Below are 25319 nucleotides of genomic sequence, written 5' to 3' on the forward strand. Positions count from 1 at the left end.
AGTAAGATTTGTTTGTCATTGCTTGTCATTGCTCACTCTCTTTCTAGTTACAGTGATCTTGGAGTGATAAAGAAAGATGATGATGATGTGTGTGTGTGTGTGTGTGTGTGTGTGTGTGTGTGTGTGTGTGTGTGTGTGTGTCTATGTGTGTCTGTGTATGTTGGGGGGCTTCAAAAACACTTTTTAATGTTTGTCATGTTCTTTCATTTCCTTGCATCTTGACACGTTTGCAAGCATTATCAACATTTGTGCTCTTCAGTTGTCAGTTATGAGCAGCTGTTGCTGGACAGTTTCATACTTTTTATTCAGTGGACTAAGAACTTCTTAACCACAGAAGTAAGACTTTGACATATGCAAGGACACTGCTAATGAGACAGAAACAAACTGTAACCATTTAAATTAAAAATGCAAGATATAGCTGAAGTGCATAAGTCCCATGTGGGTTGGGTTCACACACCTAGGCCATGAGACATTTCTCTGTGGTAATATTTGGTTGGAATGCATGGTTGAAGAGAAGTATGGCTGTTGTTAATGTCCTGTGGACAAAGAGAAGCATACACTGCCATGCCCAATACATATGGAAGAAGAAGTAATGAGTGTTGTGCTCAGTTTACAGTACATGCTTATATAACTACAACATATAGCGGTGTGCTGTAGCATGGAGGAAATCTTGCATGTTACTGTAGTCACATTTTTGCTCCAGTATGCATTTCAGGTAATGTTCCCTAGACACTTTGAAGGGTGTAGTGGTCCATACCTACTAAATATGAAGGCACCGCCCATTTTTACACTGCATTTGTACTGCCACTGACATACCCACTGGCCAGCCTGCTGCTGATGCCTGCTACAATGCCTGCCTTGGGGACTATGCACATTATTTTCCCCCTGTGCGTTTGGTTATTGAAATTGTGAACATGGCACTGCATTTTTTTCTTTGCCCACAGGGAATTAACATCAGCCATCTTTCTCTGCAGCTGAAAGGTTATGGAACCAGATTTCTTGATTAGACTGATTCTTTTTTTCCTACTGTGGAATTGCCCCTCAAAAGAAACTCTTCACTGGTATGGGACTGTTCAAAATATCTGATTAGGTTCCATATAATTTGAGTTTGTGCTAATAGATGAGAACTGCCTCAGTTTAATTATCGGTTACAGAAAGGAAAACTATTTCCATTTTTTGTGTATTGATACCTACAGCAATTCTTAAAGATAACGTTGTAGATCAAGTGTGAGATTCAACTGTCACATAGGAAATGAAAAAAAAAATGTACTGATCTGAACACGAGTTACAAATTGTTATTAGACTTCCGAGATTGTCATATACTGCCCATAATGAGCACAATTTTCGAGCACAAGGGTGCTATTAACAGCACTTGGTACCAGAGTAGCTTGGGCCACAATTTGAAGATCAATTTTGGAATCATGCCATTGGATCTGAAACCATATAGCCATCACAGTTAGGTTCGACTGAAGCGCTGAACTGTCAACTGGTTACTGGTTGGTCTGTGGAGAATGGGGTAGACAGACTGGTGAATGTGCATTGACTAGGGAGACCAAATAAGTATTGAGGGTGTTTTCATGTGGAACAAATTCAACTCTCACCTTTGGAAGAGCTTTTTTTCATGTTTTGAAAGTGGTTGGTGATGTGGTTTCAGAATACACCACATTTATACTAACTGCAACCACACTACCCGCAACAGTTTTCCAATCACACATACTACCAAAATAACATCCAACTACATGCCACCCCTAAGAAGCTCCACCCCACCTCCAGATAGCTGCAACTATAGTATCACATAAACTAACACACCCCTATCACCTTATTTTATTCCCCTCATCTTCTTCACCACCACTTGTTCTCTTTTCTCCTCTACCTCCTACTGTTGCTAACTTCTCTAAATATGGCATATTGCTACCCCTCTATAATTTGCCTCTCATGCCTCGCAGTAGCTCGCACACTCCTTAGCAACTGCACAATAGTCATATACCCTAAAACCAAAGTAACTAGAAAATCTACCATTTCTGACACAGGCTTCCAAATACAAATAAAAAGCTACTCCAACATACCATCCAGCCCCTTTAAAATCACACATTTTATTCATTAGATATAAAATTCTACAACTCTGCTACAATTCTACTCCACTGTTTCTCTCAGAACCAGGTTCAAACAAAAAACCCATCAGGACCAACCATAGCAGCTCCGATTTTTTATATCTGTCCCTATGCAGAGATATCCACTCAAATCCAGGACCCCTCTCATCTCCTCCTTCTTTTAATAGGCACTCCTCTAACACTCTCTTTCTGGTCACACTAAATCTTTGCAGTATTTGTAATAAATGAACAGACTTCCAGTTGTAGCTAATGCAACATACTCCTGATATACTCGCAGTTACAGAGACATGGCTAAAACCTAATATACAAGACACTGAACTTCTCCCTCCAGGTTATGATATACTGAGATTTGGCAGAATTTATAAAAAAGCAGGAGGAGTAGCACTAATCTACCTTAACACATACAGTATACAATAGTACCCAACTCTAACCCATTCCAAAATTTAACAATGCTGAACTCCTCATTGCCCACGTAAAACTTAATAATAGTAAACAACTTTGCATTATAGATCTTTACATCCCTCCCAGTCCGAATACTTCTTTACTAGAAGATATCCTTTCCTGGGTAGCACAAAACATATCAAATGAAAGTGTCATCATGGGTGATGTTAATTTTAATTGGCAAAACGTAATCTCAGACTTCCCTGACAACAGCCTAAATCTCTTCGGGTTCACTCAACTTATTACAACACCAACTAGAATCTCTAAAAACAACAACTAAGGATCAAATGTGGATTGGATTCCAGTCACAAATCTGAACAATTATTCCAATTCCAGCAACTTTTTCTGGACACCCTCAACAGCTTGGCCCCTCTTTGTACAAAAAGAACTAAAATCGATCATGCACCTTGGTTAACAAAGTCCACAAAAAAAGCTACTATTTGCAAGAGACAAAGCTTGGAAAGAATGGCAAAAAAACAGAAATGACCTAAATCTACAAAATTATAGACATCTGCATAATCAAGCAAAGAAACTTTAAGCCTCTGATAAAAAACAATACATCACACAACAATTATCCAATCACAAGACCCCCCCCCCCCAAAAAAAAAATCTTATTCACTATCTCATCACTCCTTACCCCAGGATCCAAAAAAAGTCCTACCCCATTTTCTGATAAATCCCCATCTCAAATAGCAGAATTGTTTAATACCCACTTCATAGAAAGGATAGCTACACTCCTCTTCAACCGTAATGAGCCTCCTTATCACAGCCCCATGCCTTCTAAAGATATTCATTCCCTTCCCTCTCTCCACTAAACAACTCAAGTACAGATTCTAAATTTCCTAGCCTGATAATACACCTTGTCCCCACTAGCTACACTCCTCTTCAACCTTAATGAGCCTCCTTATCACAGCCCCATGCCTTCTAAAGATATTCATTCCCTTCCCTCTCTCCACTAAACAACTCAAGTACAGATTCTAAATTTCCTAGCCTGATAATACACCTTGTCCCAAAGATATTCATTCCCTTCCCTCTCTCCACTAAACAACTCAAGTACAGATTCTAAATTTCCTAGCCTGATAATATACCTTGTCCCCACTAGCTATATACAAAATCTATTATATAAATTAAAACCATGGTCCCTTTCTGCAGAAAACCTTCCAGCTGAATATCTGAAAACTGCTGCTGATGCTATTGCCTCTACAGTTAATATCCTCATCAATAGATATATCACAGAATCCTATGTCCCTCCCTCTATAAAAAATAAATCATTACCCCATTACACAAAGGAGGACATTCTGTTGAACTGTCTAACTTCTGCCCCATTGCCATACTATTTCCTCTTTCCAAACTTCTAGAAAAATGTATTTATAAACAACTCCTGGGCCACCTTACCCATAACAGTCTACTAACACCTACCCAACATGGCTTCATTCCTGGTCATGGTACAACTACCACATTAAAATCCGTCACTGACATAATTAATAAAGCAAGAGACTCTAGCCAACTAATATTAGCTTTAGTTCTTGATTTATCTAAAGCTTTTAATACCATCTTTCATGGCAAACTCTTACAACAACTCTCTTCCCTCGGCCTCTCTAGTTCTTCTCTACGGTGGTTTTCCAACTACCTATCAGATAGACATCAATGTGTTAAATGGCAAGATTGTCTTTCTCAATATTTTGCCAATCAAACTGGTGTTCCACATGGAACCATCCTAGGATCTCTCCTCTTCAATGCCTTTATAAATAATCCCACTTTGCCTCTGGCTAAAGCTCCCTCATCCAATACACCGATGATTCAACACTCATCTGCACCTCCAATAATACTGCACACCTTAAATAACCCAAACTTATTTTACCTCTGTTGAGTAAGAATGCACAGCTATTGCTAACCCCCCCCAAAAAAACAAACCACTTCTTTTCACAGCAAGGACCTCCAACCGAGTTTAAGATATTTTCTCTAAATAACACAGAAATTGAAGTAGTAGTCCCACATACCAAATTACTAGGAGTAACCATAGACAACAAACTTTCCTTTGATTTCCAAAAATGCAACACCATCAAAAAAAAACACGACAAACTAGAGATGCTCTATTGACACAAATACTTTATGGATACCTCCACCAAAACTACACTAGTCTCAACCTGTTACCATCCTCATTATATGGTACCGCCATCTTAACCAACCTTCAGACCACACTAAAAAATAAAACTCGAATCATGCTACAATAAAATTGCTAAATTTACTACAGGTGTCTCTAACTACCAACACCAATGCTCTGCTCTTATTTCCCTTAATTGGCTAGAATTTCCACAACATCTAAACTATCTCTAACAGATGGCATCCCAGGTTGTGTCCTACATGAACTACAAGAGGAACTAATCCCTCAAATAAAACAGCTATACAATCTCAGCCTCACTACAGGATATGTGCCCACAGAATGGCATACAGCAACAGTGGTCCCACTCCACAAAGGTGGAGCCTCTACGGACCCTGGAAACTATCGCCCCATAAGCCTGACTAGCTTAGTCTGCAAGGCTATGGAGAGGATCATCATGGAGCTCATAAACAAAAACATTGGGGACCTACAGACACTAGATCCTACCCAGTTCGGCTTTGTCAAGGGCAGATCCTGCCTTTTGAACCTGGTTGACTTCTTTGAAACAGTCACCAAAGCCATAGATGAAGGGAAGGTAGTCCACACAGCCTATCTGGACCTTGCAAAGGCATTTGACACAATACCCCACTCGGCATCATAGATAAGCTATCCAGCTTAAATATAAACCCCTATGTCACAAGATGGATCGCAAACTGGCTCAAAGACAGAACCCACAGAGTGAGAGTTGCTGGAGCCATGTCAGACTCGAAACCAGTCACAAGTGGCATCCCACAGGGTTCTGTCCTGGGACCACTCTTGTTCAGTATATACTTTTCCGAGGTACAGGCAAACGTGGGTGGACTATGGCTCACCAAGTTCGCAGATGACTGAAAACTGGGCGCCATAATCAACTCTCCAGCTGACACAAACATCCTTCAAAAAGTTCTCACAGAGACAGATAACTGGTGCCAGTGCCATGGTTTAAAGCTAAATGCCAAAAATGTATAGTCATACCCTTTGGCAAAACAATGTGCCCACAAATTACCACATAGGCGGAAACCCATTAAGTACAGAGAAAGTTATTAGGGACCTGGGGACCCAAATTGATAGCAATCTCTCCTTTGAAAACCACATTGCCAAAGTGGTTAGAAAGACCTTCTACATAGCCCACTTCATCATGAAGGGTTTCACATCTAGATCAAGAGAGGTAATCGTGCCCCTTTATTCATCCCTCATCAGGCCCATCATAGAATACAATGCCCCTTTTGGGATGTACTTTACCCGACACCTGCAGCAATTAGAAAGACCCCAAAAGTATCTCACCAAGAGGATCAAGGGTCTCAAACAGATGCCATATGCTGCTCGGTTAAAAAAACTCCAGCTCTACTCAGTTGCATACCGCCTACTTTGAGGCGATCTATGCCTGACATACAAAGCTATGTCAAATCCAGAATTAATGGACATGCTCCACCTCAGTAAATCTAAATCCCTTAGAGCCACATGCTCGAGGGACTTGAACCTCAGCACAGAAATAAATAGAACTTGCTGGAGGGACAGGTTCATAACCCAGAGGCTCCCTTCACTCTGGAATAGAATTCCAGTTCATGTGAGGCAGAGCACCTCACTGAATCTCTTCAAGAAGAATCTCGATAAGTGGATGGAGGATCGTAGGTTTGTCCCAGGGATTACTCCCGTGTCACTATTAGACAGAGGCACAGTAAACTAAACCTTAAAAAGGGCACAGTATACTCAAATCAAGGGGTGGCATAAGCCATACAGAATCAGGCTAGGCTTATAATTGCCCCAAGGCAGATAGCCTAGTATGAACCTATGAACCTATGAACTTACAATTACCTATCCTGAAGCTTGTCCAGCCTTAAGTTCAATTCTCCAAATCTACACCTTCAGCCGATATCTCTGCTCCGAAGACAAGCAACTCTTAACCTTATACAAACCAAACAAAACTGCGAGACAATGCCTATACTCCTACTCAATGACCATAACTCTGAACTCTCTACTGGTTAGACATCAAAACTGTCTCTAATCTCAAAAATTTAAAGTCTAAACTAAAAGACTTCCTTTTTAGGTCTTGTATCTGCCCTTGTTCCAAATAAAGCTGACTCATACCCCACTACTCTATCCTAGTTCTACTACTACACTGCCTACTTACTCACCACCTGCCCATTTTTATCCTCTGCCCTTACTTGATGAACAACAACCTCCTTAGCCCTTTCATCCTCACTCTTCTTCCCTGGATCCCTTGTCCAACCCAACTAACACAACCCCCTGTGCTACTGAACCACCCCATCTTCCTTATGGAATTAACATCTTCACTTGTCTACTTCCCTCTACTCTATCATCCTTTACCTACATCATCCTTCATCCTTTTTCTCATTCTCTCATCTTTTGTCTTCTGACACCCATATCTATATTAACTTCAATAGTACTATGCCCCCTTACTAAACATCCTTCTACCATGTTGAATCAATCGTCCTGTGTATAATATTATGTTTAGTAAATACAACTGTTTAAGCTCTATGCAAAATATCACCCTTTTGCTCTGATATACTTCTCTTGCATAAATGTATGTGTATATCTTTTTTACTCTTTGTAAAACCTTCTGTATGTTTATTGCTCATTCATAATTGTAATGCAAAATGTATGTACATTATTTTTGATCTCTCTGTATTATTAACTATCCTACTTTGTTTTTATCTTGTGATATATTCTCTTACTTTGTATTGGATCTTTTCTCCCTGGCCCTGCACTGAAAATGGGTTCTTCACCCAGCTGGACTTTCCCAGTAATCAAACATCAAATAAATAAATTTAGGATCTGGCAAAAATGAGGTTGGCACTTATAGCAGTTAACTCTAAACCCTCCCGGTGAATACCATTGTGGATGGATACCATTAAGCTAAATAAATATCCCTTAAATAAAATACTTAGTTGGGTGTATCCATATTTCACCAATACATAGCAGGCCAGGAAGGCAGTCAGTGAAGGCCTATATGTGGCAGCAGTTTGGTAAGGCCATGAAACACTCATAGTGGAAGGATTGTGTGTCTTTTCCAGTATGGTGCACATTTGCGGACCTGGAGATGGAAAACAACTTGTACGATGTAATACATTGCAGAAGGGACTTCAACAGGATGGGGTCCTGAGGTCCACTGCTGCAAGTCCTCCCATTCCTATATTTGTGGTTGTATTTTTGACATTATGTCAGATACAGCTGAGGTGAGCATAGAACTCTGTAACAGCATGTCTTGTCTCACAACCATTTATAACTTTTATGCCCAGGATATTAAGGCATAGTAGAGATTTGGGAAGTATTCATTCTGAATATGTAAGAGATGCAGGACATGGTATATTCAGTCAACACCTGGGAGATTGTTGAAATCCATCAGTGAGAAAAAAAAAAAGTTACAGTATTATGCTTGGGTGAAGTAGAGGTAAACCCCAACACTCACTATGCAGGAAGGTTGACCTCTGCAACCTTTTACTTAATATAAGTAATCCTGGAGCAGGTTGCATATGTTTACTGAAATGGTCCATTGATGGACCTAAGTCTGGGTATCAGATCATCACATCTTTGCTGTTTCCCGATAATGTTTCCTTTCAGCTTCAATTTACATGATTTCTGGTATGCACTTCAGAGGTTCAATTCTGAGTATGGGAACACATGGGATGAAAACCAGCAGCTCCAGCTCATGTATCTTGATTCCTTCCAAGAAAAGAATGTATTGCTATCTGCAAAGTCATAGCTTTTTTTAGGAGTTAGGAATATAAAGTATATTGGAGTCCTGTTCATGAGAGAAGGTTAACAGAATGACTATCAGGTGGTTGCAGCAGCAGCAGTGCTGCAGGTAGAACCATAAGTAGGTTATCTGACACTATGGGTAGTTCCCAGAACTTGCATCCCCCCTCAGCTCAAAGTTGAAGACCAGAAAAAAAGGCTTCTCAAGGCTGAAGACCCCCTCCCCCACAAAAAAGCAATATTAGCTTTAATAAAGTTCATAAAGTAATGCCAGTACTGCATTCCCACACAATCGGCACCTGCCAGTTGTACCCCCTAACAGCTTTTGCCCAAGACAGCTGCTCCCTTTCCCTCTGTTAGTGCAGCCTTTGTACCAGTCTGTGGTGAAAGTGACAGTAGAATTGTGCAACAAAGCTGTCAGCTGTCTAGTCAGTATGTGCCTGCATCTTCACCTGTCATCATAAGTGTTGTGTAATGACTGAAAAGATGAGATCACAGATACAAGCAGTGGAACTGAGGTTCATTTGTAGTGTTACTAGGCTCACTCTCCATTAGATCATGAGCAGCTCAACAACCTGGGAGGTTCTCAGAACATAGTGCTCCTGCAGATTGGGTTGATTTAGTTAAGGTAGCCTTGGCACACTGAAAATGCCCCCTGAGTGTCTAGGATAGGAGGTGAATAAGTCATCCACCACTGTGACGAGGCCCCAGTACAGACCCTATGCATACTGAGTAGATGTTGTTTGTCTGCCTGCCTGAAATGCCTGATGACTCTACTTAGATGAATAGGGACTGTTGGTTAGGATAGAGAAGCCTAATTAGCCTTGTTTAGCCTGCTATCACCATGACCTTTATCAGGACAATTAGTTCAGAACATCAGTTTATTATTTATTTATTTATTATACTTTTGTTAACTGGGATAGTCTGACTGGCTGATAGCTCACTTTCAGAGGATTCAGGGGGAAAAGCCCCAGAAACAGAGTACAAAACAGTACAAAAAGGTTAGCACAATATATACATCAAAGTAAACCAAATTTTGAAGAAAGATAAAGAATGCAGAACCTATATAAAAATAGGAGTACAACTGCAAAAATAGTACGATTGAAGTACAATGCCAAATATCACTTACATTATCTGACTTTCTGACAGTTTAGTAATTAAATTAAAAAATATGGATGTTCATAGGTTCACAGGTCATTACCAGGCAATCACCGCACGAGCAATTTTAAGCCTAGCCAAGCTTACCCCAAATTTACCAAAATATAGCTGACATGTGTCAGTACTGAAATGTGTTTTATGATTACTATGTAGGCCAGTACATAGCAAGCTTTCAGAGACTGCCCTTGTCCATTAGAGACATAGGAACCAAACCAGGGGTACGTTTGCGATTTCCCATTCATTGGCCCAAGTTACTTCTGAATTGGGTTAAGCATGAGCTTTGCTTCTCATGTATGTGAAGTGTATTCCAGAGAAGAGGTAATCTTTGAGACATATCTGTCCCACCAACATATCCTGTTTATGTTGCAGACAAGATTTAGGTCCTTAGAATCTATCAGTATGGGATCAGAGGATTCCTTGTAGGCTAGGCATAGATTATCCTTCAGCAGTCTGTAGGAGTCTGAGTACAGGAATATGGCTTTGAGATTGTTTGCATAGGAATTTTTTGTTTACTCCCTGTATTTTTTGTGGGAACCTCTGTAGTCTGTTAAACTGCTGTGCCTGGTTAGGTACATACCAAAGTATACTTTGCACTCAAAGATTAGTCTGATGAGAGCTGAGTACAGTGGAACAATGTTTTCCTTTTATCTGTATGCCATATCCTTACTTGTAAGCTGTGCAGCATAGCATGAGTTTCTCACCACAGTAGACATGTAGTGGTCAAAGGTTAGGTTACTGTTAACATGTGCTCCTAGATCCCTGACCACTGGGTCTACTTTTAGGAGTGTATTATCAATGAGGTAATTTCCAGGGTGTCTGCCTTTCAAAACGGTACTACTAGGCATTTTTCACATTGAGTTTTAGTCAATGGTTCTGGCATCAGTTATCTGTCTGCATCAGGCTCTGTTGAAGGGTATCTGAGTCTTTAGGGGATTTAATGACCATGCATAGTTTGCAGTCATCTGCAGTCTTGGTCAGGTAGAGTCCCTTGGTGTTTTCCTTGCCTTCCAAGAAGTTGATACCAAAATGAGAGGTCCCAGCACTGATCCCTGCGGGACTTCATTTGTGACTGGCCTCTTTGTAGAGGTGGATTTCCTTATACTAACTTCTTGTGTCTTATCAGTGAGCCAGCTGGCTATCCATTGGGTGATATATGGGTTTATGCCTAATTTTATAAGTTTATCTGCAGTGCCTAAGTAAAGTATTGTGTCAAAACCAGGTTAAGGTACACAATATGCATTGTTTTCCCTTATCCATAACTTTAATTACCTTCTCAAAGTAGTTACGTATTCATGACCTGCCTTTGACAAAACCAAACTTGGTAGGGTCCTGTGTCTGTAGGATTCCTATGTCACTGTTTATCAGATCCATGACAGTTTTTTCCATAACCTTGCTTAGCAGACTAGTCAGATATATGGGTCTGTAGTTTCACAGGTCTTTGGAAGGCCCCACTTTGCATTGAAGGATAAGCATTGCAGTCTTCCATTCATTTGATATGAAGCCTGTCTTGGGGATATGGTTAAATAGAGATTCTAGCAGTCCTGACAAGCCATATTTCATGTTATTCAGGATGCCTCAAGGGATATTATCACTGCTCATCAAAGCAGTGCTTTCGGCCTTAGAGAGAGCAGTGAGGGCCTGCTCCTGGTGACACTTGGTGGAGAACTGGTTGGGAGTATTTCCTAGGGGGTGACTGGAGGTACTAGATGGGTGAAATTGGAGGTAAATTTATTGGTCAGCAGATTTGCTATATCTTCTGGCTCTGTATATGTTGTTCCATTCACCATTAGTTGAACCCTCCCATCTTTCCAATCCTTACCTCTCTTCATTCAACTCATTTTTCTCCTCTCTGACAACTTTCATGGCTACTTTTTCATGGAACCTCCCTTTATAAGTAGTTTTACTCAATGCCACTACTATGTGTCCACAACATCTAATAACAATGTAATGAATGTATGTATTGTACTCTATTTTTTCTGTTGTTACTGAAACTTGTAGAGTTCATTGACTCCTATCAGCCTCTATTCTTGCACTTTCCTTGACTCGTGTGTAAATACATAATGTACACATTCAAAATTGCCACATTCTATTAATAGAATCGCATACTATTGGAATTTTCTAACTGTATTTTTGCTCTACTTTTTGTTGTGTATAGTCCTTGTTGTACTATTCACTCTGACTATTATGTATAACTTTGAATATATTGTTCTGTGTCATTGTGAATATATATGTGTATATATATATATATATATATATATATATATATATATCCTGGAGCTTTTTTCCTCAGACCTTCCACTGAAAATGGGCTTCTAGCTCAGTTGGACCAACCCAGTTAACAAATGTCATATAAATAAATAAATAAATGAATAAATAAATAAATAGTTTGGTACATTGTCGAGTGTTGCTTTTAAAGCTGTGGACATAACTGAAGAAAGTCTTATGGTTGTCCTTAGCTTGGAAGGCTATTTTTATCTCAAATTTGGTTTTGGTAAACTTGATTAGTCCACTGAGTTGCTTGTTCAGACTGATATGGGAGTTTTTACCTTGCTAGATTGCCTTGTTAGATTAGCTGATATAGTCACTGTAAAGTTATTTTCCCTCATACTGAAATTAACATTTGAATGTTGGTTACCATAATATACAAAAACTATTAGAAGTGTACCTTTTACTTTTTCAGCTGTAATTTATTTTAATTCTAAGACAAGCACTGATAGCATTTAAGGATGGACTAGATCAAAAGGCATTTTGCCCTCTAATGATAGCTGCTTGGAGTCTTGTCAGTTAGTAGACATTTTCTGATTATTTTTCAGTATTCTATAAAACATAGACAGCAATAAATTAATCTTTTTTCAGATGTATTTCTACCTCTCTTTGGTAAAATGTAATGTATGATTATTCCAAATATAAAATCTTCTTTAAATGAAATCCTGAAGTGAATGCCTATAATGGAAGAAAAATTACAAATAATTAAAAAAACATAAATTGATATTAGAAAAGCATTTGTTAAACAGAATAATACAATAAATGCTAGAAAAATGTTCACTATTAGCATTAGCTGGCATAATAATTTATATCATTTAATTAGAACTGCAACAATAAATCAATACAGACATTCTTATAATTAAAAAACACAGTAGTAATTCAACAGCAAGAAGCCTGTGTTTCATTATTCATTGCTTCCATACAGTGTTATGCTGTGAAGTTAAAATTAGGAGCAGCCCAAGGCCAAGTTAAAATGCTTTTGCCAAACAATAAGAATTCAGAAACTAACTTTGCACACCATTGGTGCCCTGATTTACTGACATAATTCCAGGATGACTTTATGTATTATAGTTTGGCAGTTCATATCAGTAAATATAACAACTAGAAAAGCTGTTTAAGTTACAGTATACCGGGAATGCGGCAGACATAATAATGGATATATAAAAGAAAAACATGGTTCTCCCTTGTTTTGGATATTTTTCTTAAATTAAAAACAGATGGCCAGCTACATTTGTAGAAACTAGAAACTTAATGGTTTGCCTATAGATTCATGTATGATTTGTGTGATAAATTATCAAAAGTAATTGAAGAAAATGGAGAAGAAAGGCCATGCAGGTTCAATGACAGAACACACTGGAACACAGAGGTGAGATGATACCTTTTACTGGATCAAAATATTTTTTGCAGTCGCTCAGGCTTTCAGATTATCTCCCGATGAAGGCCTCCTATTAGTCTGGAAGCTACTGTAAAACTTATGTTGATCCAGTAATATTAAACTCTGTATTCCAGAGTCAGCAGCACTGGAAACAATAGAAAAATAAGTTTAGTTGCTTATTTGTCCCTATTTTATCTTACCATAAATTAGAAACATTCTTGTTTCAAGCAGTTGCAATGCAGCTAGAGAAAGTAAGATGACTACATTAGTTGCTTCTGTACTGTATATTGCAGAGCTTATTGTCCCTGAAGTGATTTAGAAGACATCATGGGTATGAAACAAAATATAGCTTAGTACATTTTACCATCATTATCAATTTTAGCTGCACTGATGAATGTAACCAATTGAACAACTTACATTAAGTAACTTTACAGAAGGCCATTAGTACTAAACGTACATCTGGCTCATGATCGCACAGTGCATGCTATGAATCACAAAACACCAAAAACATTAAATGAAATACAGAATATTTATTCATTCATTGCCCAATATGCACTTCAGGAATATTTGTATTCTATTTGTTTCTTTACATGGATGAACTGGGCCACATTTCTCCAGTTTCCAGGCATGCCCTTGTTACAGTAATGAAAAAAAGAGCTGCATCTTGAATGCTTTAAGACAGCCTGAGGGCCAGACTCCAAAAGGTCTGTAAAGTGTTGCAAAAGGCCTCTGCAGCAGAAGTGATTCAGTACAGTGAATAATTCTGCATACATAATCAGTGAATTTAGTTTGCAAATAAATAGTGACTATGTGCATGGCATTGACATCCAACAAGGACATTGGCATATTGTACTTTCAGTACCCTCAGGGGATGAGTAGTTATAAACCATGTCCCTGTCCCCTCTGTGCTCATGCCCAGAGATGGCACACATTTGCTGAATGAATTGCCCTGTTTCTAGAGTGCATGAATATTTATTAAGTAATCATGCTACTGCTAAGAACAGAAAATGAACACCTTACTTTGAAAGGATTTTAAACTGCAGTATTGTAGTATTGAAGTTGCAGTCAATTAAGCAAGCATGTCTTCAGCTAAACTATAGTCAATTCATTGTAAAAGGATATACCTAGCAAGACGGACAAGTGAATCAGGAGTATAGGAGCACAGGAATCCTACCAGGCAAAAGATCAAAGGGAATCAAAGATGCTAGCCATATACTCCTTTAACCAGACAAACTTAAATGGTATTGCTATATCTGTCAAGTACTTAATACAGCTTATCTCCCAAATTGAGCAGGTCCTCACATGATAAGCTCGGTGCACATTTGTGTTTACTTATTCAGTAATCAAGGCTATCCTGAAAAGTAGCCAAAGAAATAACTGTTTTGACCTATACTGACAATGTATTCCATCAGCTCTCTCCAGCTAGAGTTATTTATGCTTTGGCATAGATTTAGTTCTCTAGTGTGGGTGTTTGTAGAGGTACTGAAGTACTGACAATGTATTCCATCAGCTCTCTCCAGCTAGAGTTATTTATGCTTTGGCATAGATTTAGTTCCTAGTGTGGGTGTTTGTAGAGGTACTGAAGTACTGACAATGTATTCCATCAGCTCTCTCCAGCTAGAGTTATTTATGCTTTGGCATAGATTTAGTTCTCTAGTGTGGGTGTTTGTAGAGGTACTGAAGTACTGACAATGTATTCCATCAGCTCTCTCCAGCTAGAGTTATTTATGCTTTGGCATAGATTTAGTTCTCTAGTGTGGGTGTTTGTAGAGGTACTGAAGTACTGACAATGTATTCCATCAGCTCTCTCCAGCTAGAGTTATTTATGCTTTGGCATAGATTTAGTTCTCTAGTGTGGGTGTTTGTAGAGGTACTGAAGTACTGACAATGTATTCCATCAGCTCTCTCCAGCTAGAGTTATTTATGCTTTGGCATAGATTTAGTTCCTAGTGTGGGTGTTTGTAGAGGTACTGAAGTACTGACAATGTATTCCATCAGCTCTCTCCAGCTAGAGTTATTTATGCTTTGGCATAGATTTAGTTCCTAGTGTGGGTGTTTGTAGAGGTACTGAAGTACTGACAATGTATTCCATCAGCTCTCTCCAGCTAGAGTTATTTATGCTTTGGCATAGATTTAGTTCTCTAGTGTGGGTGTTTGTAGAGGTACTGAAGTACTGACAATGTATTCCATCAGCTCTCTCCAGCTAGAGTTATTTATGCTTTGGCATAGATTTAGTTCTCTAGTGTGGGTGTTTGTAGAGGTACTGAAGTACTGACAATGTATTCCATCAGCTCTCTCCAGCTAGAGTTATTTATGCTTTGGCATAGATTTAGTTCCTAGTGTGGGTGTTTGTAGAGGTACTGAAGTACTGACAATGTATTCCATCAGCTCTCTCCAGCTAGAGTTATTTATGCTTTGGCATAGATTTAGTTCCTAGTGTGGGTGTTTGTAGAGGTACTGAAGTACTGACAATGTATTCCATCAGCTCTCTCCAGCTAGAGTTATTTATGCTTTGGCATAGATTTAGTTCTCTAGTGTGGGTGTTTGTAGAGGTACTGAAGTACTGACAATGTATTCCATCAGCTCTCTCCAGCTAGAGTTATTTATGCTTTGGCATAGATTTAGTTCCTAGTGTGGGTGTTTGTAGAGGTACTGAAGTACTGACAATGTATTCCATCAGCTCTCTCCAGCTAGAGTTATTTATGCTTTGGCATAGATTTAGTTCCTAGTGTGGGTGTTTGTAGAGGTACTGAAGTACTGACAATGTATTCCATCAGCTCTCTCCAGCTAGAGTTATTTATGCTTTGGCATAGATTTAGTTCCTAGTGTGGGTGTTTGTAGAGGTACTGAAGTACTGACAATGTATTCCATCAGCTCTCTCCAGCTAGAGTTATTTATGCTTTGGCTTAGATTTAGTTCCTAGTGTGGGTGTTTGTAGAGGTACTGAAGTACTGACAATGTATTCCATCAGCTCTCTCCAGCTCGAGTTATTTATGCTTTGGCTTAGATTTAGTTCTCTAGTGTGGGTGTTTGTAGAGGTACTGAAGAACTGACAATGTATTACATCAGCTCTCTCCAGCTAGAGTTATTTATGCTTTGGCATAGATTTAGTTCCTAGTGTGGGTGTTTGTAGAGGTACTGAAGGTAGGCTTTGTATTTGATGGTGACCTTTCCAGTTGAATGATATACTTGGATTTATACATACAGAAGGTGGGCATTATTTGACGATGGGTCTTATAATAGAAGAATGCAGGGGTGGGAAGACTTCTTTAGATTTTAAAAATATTTATTTTGTAATTAACTGTGTCATATAGAAGGATTTCATGACTATGAAACCTGATGATCAAATGAGACAGAGTTGTTCTGGTAAGTACTCAGGCCTCTTATGACTAACTCTTGGATAAGTACTAGGCTAGCTGGCTTGGTAGGCTATTTTAAACCTAGCTAATTTTCCTCAAAGGTAAGAATCAAACCCTGTACCTTGTGTCTAGCAGGTAAGCACACTAACCCTTATTCAAAGCTTCAACTTTTGTGCTAATTTCCAATTATTTAAGATAACATCTTTTCATAAATTTTTATAGGTGAACACTTCACTGTCAGTCTGGTGACTATTATAAGCTTAGGTAATAACAGGAGGTCAGAATCACCCCTGCACCTTACATCTATAAAGACCATAAATATTATGCCAGTCTCTCCCCATGTACCTCTGGATGAACAGAGCTACCATGTATAATATATAAGATGGCAGCAGCCTTTTTTGTGAAACTCAACTACGCTGAACGTTTTTACATTTAACCTTGGACTGTTTTCAGTGCACCAAGTATGTGCATATTCCAGCCCTTGCTGGAGCTATTTATTATCAGTGGGTGAGCAGATAAAAGTACCCAGCTTGTGGTCATCAGCAAACGTGGTCAACCACACTTCTGGGATATTGGCTTGGATGTCTGCAAAATAAATGTCAAACAGGAGATGGCCTAGCCGAGATCCCTATGGTACCATGCTTGTTATAATTTTACATCCAGAGAATGACAAAAGCAACTTTCATAACCTGGAATCTGTTGGATAGCGAATGTGCAATCCAGTGAACAATGTATTTTTTTTTCATTACATTTGTTAAGGTTATTGAAATCAAGTAATTTTAATTACATAAATTGCATGTAGTACTACTATACAGGAAAATTACTTAAATGCAAGGAAAAAACAAATGACCATGGGACGGATGCAAAAAAAATCTGTGTCTGTGGTAAACATTTGTTTCCACTGGTATAATACTGAATGACTGTAAGAATGCAGTAATCGAGGATGGACTTGCAGTCACCTTCTCCATGTATTATTCACTGTACAGAGGCATCTTCAATCCAATAATTCCTTAACACAGCAACTGGCAAACCTGATTTTACATACTGACTTAAAAAGTATAAAGTGCTTTGTTTTACATATCATGAAATACATTTTCCCATGTAGATTACCAGTGCCGGAGGAAACTATGGTGCTCCGAGGGAGAATACATTTCAAAGAAAGTGCTGTAACACCTTGCTGTGAAACAGTATTTCTGTCACAGGCAGCACCAGAATGACTCAATAATGTGATATACATTTTTTTTCTTCTGAACTACAGCTGCCCTGAGGTAAAAGCTGTGTTAGAAAAAAAAATGCATTTTAAAAATATTTTCAGACACCCCACTGAAAACTGCTGTGTAAAAACTGATGATACATAATTAGGAATGGGTAAAAAGCTGCCTATCTGATGTTTTACATGCAAGTTCTTCACTGAGAAGTCTTGATTTACATATTTAAATACCTTTTAATCACTAGTAATTTAAGTATGTCACAATTATATTTGCATTTGTCAAAGCAATGTTGTAATGCCTGTACCTGCACTGTACTTTCTGACCCATGGGTACTAAAAGCACATTTTGCCAATGCCAGTATTAGTTAAGTCAAAAAATCCATACTAATTTATGCAGCCTCAGAAAGATCAGAAAATAACAGAATTAAGTTCTCTTTATTAAAAAAATGTGGTTTGACCAGCCACAGCTGGGGAAGAAAAATGTAGAATGTAAGGGCGGGTAAGAAGAAAAAGAAATATGTCAGATTAACAAGTATAGAAGCATACAAAAAATACCGTGAGAAAAAATGTCCAAAGGGATGGGTACAGTGAGCCTCCATTTTAATTTTTGATGAAAAAGGAATGTGTTAGGAAATATTAGAAAATGGGGAATGATTTGTAGGCCAGTTAAGGAAGCGCTGTGCAAATATACACTATGAACACAGCAAACACAGACAGGTATGCCACAAAATGGAAAGAAGTAAGGATGGTTACCATACAAACACTGGATAGACACATATAGGAGAAGATAAGGGAACAATCCAAGGATGGCATTTAGCAGGAAGAAAGAGAATATATGTGTATTGACTTGTATGTGAATAACATGTCACTGATGGCTAACTATCAGAATTGATGACAGTAGTGGTTTTGGCCAAAGTGCACCAGTCATGTGCCAACTCCTGCATGTCATGAACCAAACAGGCATCCACAAAATGTTTAATATAAAAGAACCTTGCAAAACATAATCACTGACATATTTACAATATGCATTACACATATGTGCTACTATAAGAAAAAGCTAGTCACAGCCATAGATGCTTCTCAAGCATGCAAGTACAGACCTGCAAGGTCTATTTTACATCATCAAACTGATAATGTCAAAAGACCTAAACAGCGAAGACACGGAACATCTTTTTTTTTCCCAGGGAAAAAAAATGGAGGGCCATGTCTTCGGGACTTTTCCTCCACTATGGTGCAATCTCGGAGTTGATATATTTAAGTAGGGGGGTGTGGGAGGCACAGCCCCCCACATTGGGGAGTGTGAGTGGTGAAGCCCCCCACTCGTTTTGTGTTTTAAGGGTTTTTTTTTTTTGTGGAACAACAAATTTTTTAAGGGAAAAAATGTGCTGCTCCGTGTCTTCGCTGTTTAGGACTTTCGACATAATCGGTTCGATGAAGGAACGTTCGCTCTTTTCATCAGTTGATAATGTAATATAAACGCAGCCTGCAATGCCAACATATAATGACATAAATCACTTTTGCAAGCCAAGAGTAGCAGTGATTAACTTTATGCATACATGCACCTTCTGAAGCACTGAAACAAAGACATGCAAGGCTAAAGTGTACTGGCATATATCCATTTTGAAGTACATAAATTTGCACTCAGATAACAAACAAAGTATGAGTTAATCACTGGTGTTTCTTTCATAGTGGCATGGAGAAGGGAGGGGCAGTTAAATGGTGGCACAAAATCAGGCATCAGGGTGACACTATTGAAAGCATATTACTAGAATGTACCTCTACAGTGTATGTTATATGGCATGGCAGCTTGCACAGGATTGACAACTAGTATGCTTGCCTGTCTCTTAGGAGGGACCACCATCCACATACATGCTTCCTATAGTGCATCATGCATCTTCTGCTATAGATCTACAAGAATGTATAGTGGGGCTGCAGGTTCCCTCCTGGCAACCACTCCTGCATATTCATTTAGCAGCAAAGTGGTTACTCTTTGGACAACTCACTGGTCTCCTGTGTCTAGGCACTTTCTCTTGTACAGACAGAAACAGTCTACAAGAGTGATGGTCAGCCTGTGGTCAAGTAGTAAACTGGCTCTCAGACTTCCCTGGTGAGATTTTTTTGCCAGCCTTACACAGATATAAAAAACTCAGATAAAGGTGTTTGGATAATGGAGTGTGTCTTCCATCTAGTGATTTTTCCTCATGATGACAATGCAAATCTATTACTGGACAAAAACAAACAAACAAAGAAATCAGAAACAAAACTTTGTTAATGTATTAATGTTTTCCAATGGAATATTGATGTCAATGGAAATCCCAATAAAACTTCATTGCAAGTTATTTAACCATCATAAAAAAATACATGGTTGCCATGTTGAATCACTGTCGCTAAAGATGGCTTCAACAAAATATATCATGAAAATAAAATCAAGTAAAAAACAACCACAAATAAACAGTTTTATGCACAAAGCACTACAAAAACATAGAAAACAGCTCAAAAACAAAACTCTACTAAATGGGATGAAAAAACATGAGTGTTTTGAGTGAATGGGCACTTAGAGCTTAAAGAAAACATATAAAAACATGCATTTATTTAAAAAAATAATTGAAAAACATTATATATGAACTTGAAATAATAAAAATTCTTCACTAACAATGTGCAATCCAAACAGACATAAAATACTCACAATCCATTGACCTCAAACCCTTAAAAACACATACATACATTTAAAAACTTAGTTAAACATAGCAAAGGAGGACTCCTTCTGGGCTAACACTACAACTAAATTAAAAAAAATCTATAAAATGAAAATAAAACATATATAATAAATTAACAAATGACCGGTCGACTACATGAACCCTATGAAGTTATATGACCTCAGAACCAGACATCAGAAATCAGTTATCGGACAAGAAAACAAAATCAAAATCCTCGAAACAAACATCAACAGCAAAACGGTGACATGCAATTTTTAATATAAAATTTCAGCTGACAGAAACAAATGTCTTAACCAAATTACAAGAAGATGTCAGTAAAACTAGAAAACACATATAGAGCACAAAGAGAAAAAGGCTACTATTTGAAGAAAAACAAGACCAAAGTCATGAACCCACTACAAGCAGTAACATCAATAAAAAAAAATCAAAAAGCAATCAACCATCAACTTTGACAACAACAATACACGATTAAACCCTTATTCATCTCAAACAGTCACAAAGGAAGAACTAAAAAAAAAAAATACTTTAGTAAGGAAGAAACACCTGCAAGAATACAAAATGGACAGTGTTTGCACTAAACAAATAGGCTCACCACAAATCATGGAAATAAACTTAAAATTGATAACATAGAAATGCTACCAAGACTGTTTAAAACATTCCGTGAAGTACAAACAAAAAAAAAAAAAGGAGAACAGCATTCATTGCAGAGTTATATACCGCTGTGTGTTATACTAAACAGAACATTAAATGACAGGAACAATGACAGAAAAAATTGACATAATAATGCATCCACCATTTAAAACAGCTAACAACATATTGTATACCATGATAAAAAAATATGAAAAGAAAACAAAGACGACTCAAGTCATCGTCTACCAATATTGAAAGATTCAAAAAATTAAAAAAAAAATAAAACTCCTGAGTACTATTGACAAACAAACTACAAAGATTTGTAAAAATAGTATGGTTTAATTTATAACTGCATATGGCAAGATGAGAAAGAGAAGGGCAAAGACATTTAAAGCCAGGCTGCTTCACCATGCTAAAAAAATGTCACTGAAATAAAGTACCATAACCCTTGAAAAAAATGAAGAAAGAATGAACCACACAACTTCATCCAATACCAATAAAGGAAGATACAATGGACAAGCATCTGAAAAAAAGTAGATTCTGTATATTCAATAGCACCATATGAAAAAATGGGTCTACTTCATATGAGTGAAAGCTCATATGATCGACACTCATTTTACTGACACCAAAACACCTAAAGCTCAAAACACCGAAAACTCATTTGATCGAAACTCATAACATCGACACATGAAATTCAAAGCATTATGCCCTTTCCCCACTGTAGCGCGACCCTGGAGTTAGAATAAATAGTTAGGAGGGTGTGGGGGCATAGCCCCCCACATTATTTAGATAAATATTGTCATTTATGTTATAAGTATCCACATGTATGTTTAAAAGTTATGTATGTGGGGGGCTGTGCCCCCCACAACCCCCCTATATATTTATTCTAACTCCAGGGTCGCACTACAGTGGTGAAAGGGCATAATGCTTTGAATTTCATGTGTCGATGTTATGAGTTTCGATCAAATGAGTTTTTGGTGTTTTGAGCTTTAGGTGTTTTGGTCTCTGAAAAGTTTGTCGATCATATGCGCTTCTGATTATATGATGTAGACCCAAAGAAATATATAACAAATTTACAACAAAAACCCACCTAAACTTTTCAAACACCCCAACCACCAGAATAATGTGTACAATCTGAAACATGCCAATAGAACCAATGGGAGAAATGTCTAGGATAAATTGCATCATATATGACTGGTGCAGTGGTACAACAGTTAGCACTGTTGCCTCAAAGCAAGAGGTTGTTCAGTTTGATTCTTGGTTGGGGTACCTTTTGTTCAGATTCTGCATATCCTCCCTGCATAGGTTTCTTCTGGGTGCTCTGGTTTCCTCCTACATTCCAAAGATATGTGTCTGGAGTGTTTCTCCCTGGCCTGAGCTGAAAATGGGCTCTGTTCCAGTTAGACTTTCCTGGTAAACAAGTTTTAAATAAATATAGCTAGCCTAGCAAACCTTTGTACAAGATATTATAACCCATACTTCAAATCTTTGCAGAAGCTGGAATACTGCCAAGAGAAAAAGAGAAATAGCATTAGTAACGGGATATAGATCAGAAAAGAAACTTGCAAACCAGTGGAAGAAAAAGAAGACTGATGATATACTATCCACAAAACATCAGGAACAAGAACCAGTAACCAGCAAAAAAAATAACAGATGAGAAAAGCACAACAATACAAACTTGAAATAACCTCCTTCAAGTATATAGCTTGCATTTTCAAAGCAACATTCTGCATGCCCAGAAAAAAAAAACAAAGCTAAACATTGCATGACTCAATACTCCTTCTTATGGACATAACTATTAAAAAAAATTAACATAGATTAAAACTGCAGAAAAAATGTACTTTCTGTACCTGTTACACAATCTACACTGAAAGCTACAATTTGAAGTATGTTATAAATTATACAGATATTTAAAAATTCAAAACTATTTTGCAGGTAATCTAAGTTTTCCTTCCTAATCCTGCCTTACACAACATTTAATGTATGGAAATTATATAATATACAGACTGAATTAAATAAATAAAATAAAATGGACTGTTTTATGTTAAAAAGATAAAAAATAAAACCATAGAAAATGTTGTATACAGTGGAATATTTCATTAAACCTATTTTCTAAGTGCAATAATGCCTTCCAGAGTGAGTATTACCCAGATTTCCTGTAATGCCCACCCTGTTAAGCATTACTGCTTGCTTATCGTCATTTTGATTATGGGTCAGTCGCTAATCAGATGTATTTCGGTTGATGAACCATTTCATAACTAATAAATTGTGCTCTATCTTAGGATTTTAACACAAAGAAGTAAATTATGAGATATGAAGTGAAAGAAGAAGTGCAATGCACACCTAAGAAGTGGTGATATTCTATGATGCAGCACACCCTGGAATGTAACTTTCTTAACATGCACTAACTCCACTCTTAAAAAAATACATAAAATAATTTAAAGGCTGGTATTCAGAAATGGGACAGTCATGAGAAATAAGGCTACATCTTAATAGGCCTTTTAATATTATGGTGGAAACCAGTGATCTAGAGATGTATTAATTGCAATGAGGAAATACATCATTACTGGCTTATTTGCATGTCTCTAATTTACTTTGTGATTACTACAAGCACTAACAAACACTTTGCTGTTGTAATCACTGCCAGAGGACCATGCTTCATTCAACCCCCCCCCCCCAACACACACACACACATTAACCCACTGCCGTACACCTTACCTGTTCCTGAGATTGCAGAGCATCCCTGGTGTTGCTTTCTAATTTGTTGTTGTACCTCATAAATCATGAAGGAGTGCAATCATTCAATAATGCCAAATATTAGAGTTTCATTTATCTTATTAGATAGAAAAAGCATCTTATTGTGAGACCTGCTGCACTATTAACTTTTTAAATGGATTAGAGTATTATTTAGAAAGTCTACCTGATATAATCTAGTGCTCCCCTAAGCTTTGTCTGTAAGTCCAGAGCAACTCCTTCATAACTCACTCACCATTGGAGTTGGTCAGTAATGGCAGACAGAGTTTCATACTTCTTAGTATTCATACTGCTCTTCAGGCTCTAAACTTGTGTTCCTTTAACTTTGTAAATGGACTAGGGAAATATTTTACAGGCTCCTTGCTGTCTAGGGTCCCCCATGTGTCTTTTGTGCTGCAAAACCTGTTGTTCTGTTAATGTTTGAGGTGATTTAGAGTTACAGTTAAAAATCCACAGTGTGCATTGTCCACCCTCAGTACTGCAGGATTTGCATATTAGTCAAGGGAGGTTTAGATGTATAGCAGCAATATCCCCCACAAATATGGTCAAACACACACGCACACACACACACACACACGCACACACACACGCACGCACACGCACACACACACACACACACACACACACACACACACACACACACACACACACACACACACACACACACACACACACACATGCACAACTACCTTATCTATCTGTAAATTAACCCCCGTGTGATCACCCATATGCACACACACACACACACACACACACACACACACACACACACACACACACACACACACACACTACACACTCAGTAGACACTACTCATTCTTCTACATGCAATGACACATGCAGCCACACACATGCACACATGCACCTCTACTGTTACTTCATGTCCACTAAACATTTTGGCATGTATCTCTAACATGAGCTCTCCCATTGAAGGCAATGAGTGAATGCAAACTTTTGGCCATGTTAACTAATGTGACTGGCAATAGAGATTTTTGCAGCTGAGTGGTTATATGTCTCACTGATTTGCATAAATCACTTACTGCAAACACTTCTCTATGAGAACATGACTCATTAATATGTTACTTTGCCAGAATGCCTCATTTAAATTTGCTGTAGGCCAGAGAGACCGACAAGGTCCAACCCAACACTCCCATACTAGGAGACTTCAACTACCCCTCCATCAACTGGGAAAACTATTCAAGCACCAATACACTGGCCCAATGCTTCCTGGAATTCATCAATTCCAATGCCCTGGACCAGCTCATTCTGACCCTCACTAGTGGAAGCAACATCCTTGACCTGGTTATTACTAACATGGGCGACTGTTGCTGTGCACCAGTAGTCAATCCATCCCTGGTCAGATATAACCATAAACTAATCACTATGCAAATCCACATCTCACCCACACCCCCCACAAAGATAACCACCTTGAAAAACTTCTC

This window comes from Protopterus annectens, chromosome 4.part0 (genome assembly GCF_019279795.1).
Source record: "Protopterus annectens isolate FY-2018-M chromosome 4.part0, PAN1.0, whole genome shotgun sequence".
Taxonomy (NCBI): Eukaryota; Metazoa; Chordata; order Ceratodontiformes; family Protopteridae; genus Protopterus; species Protopterus annectens.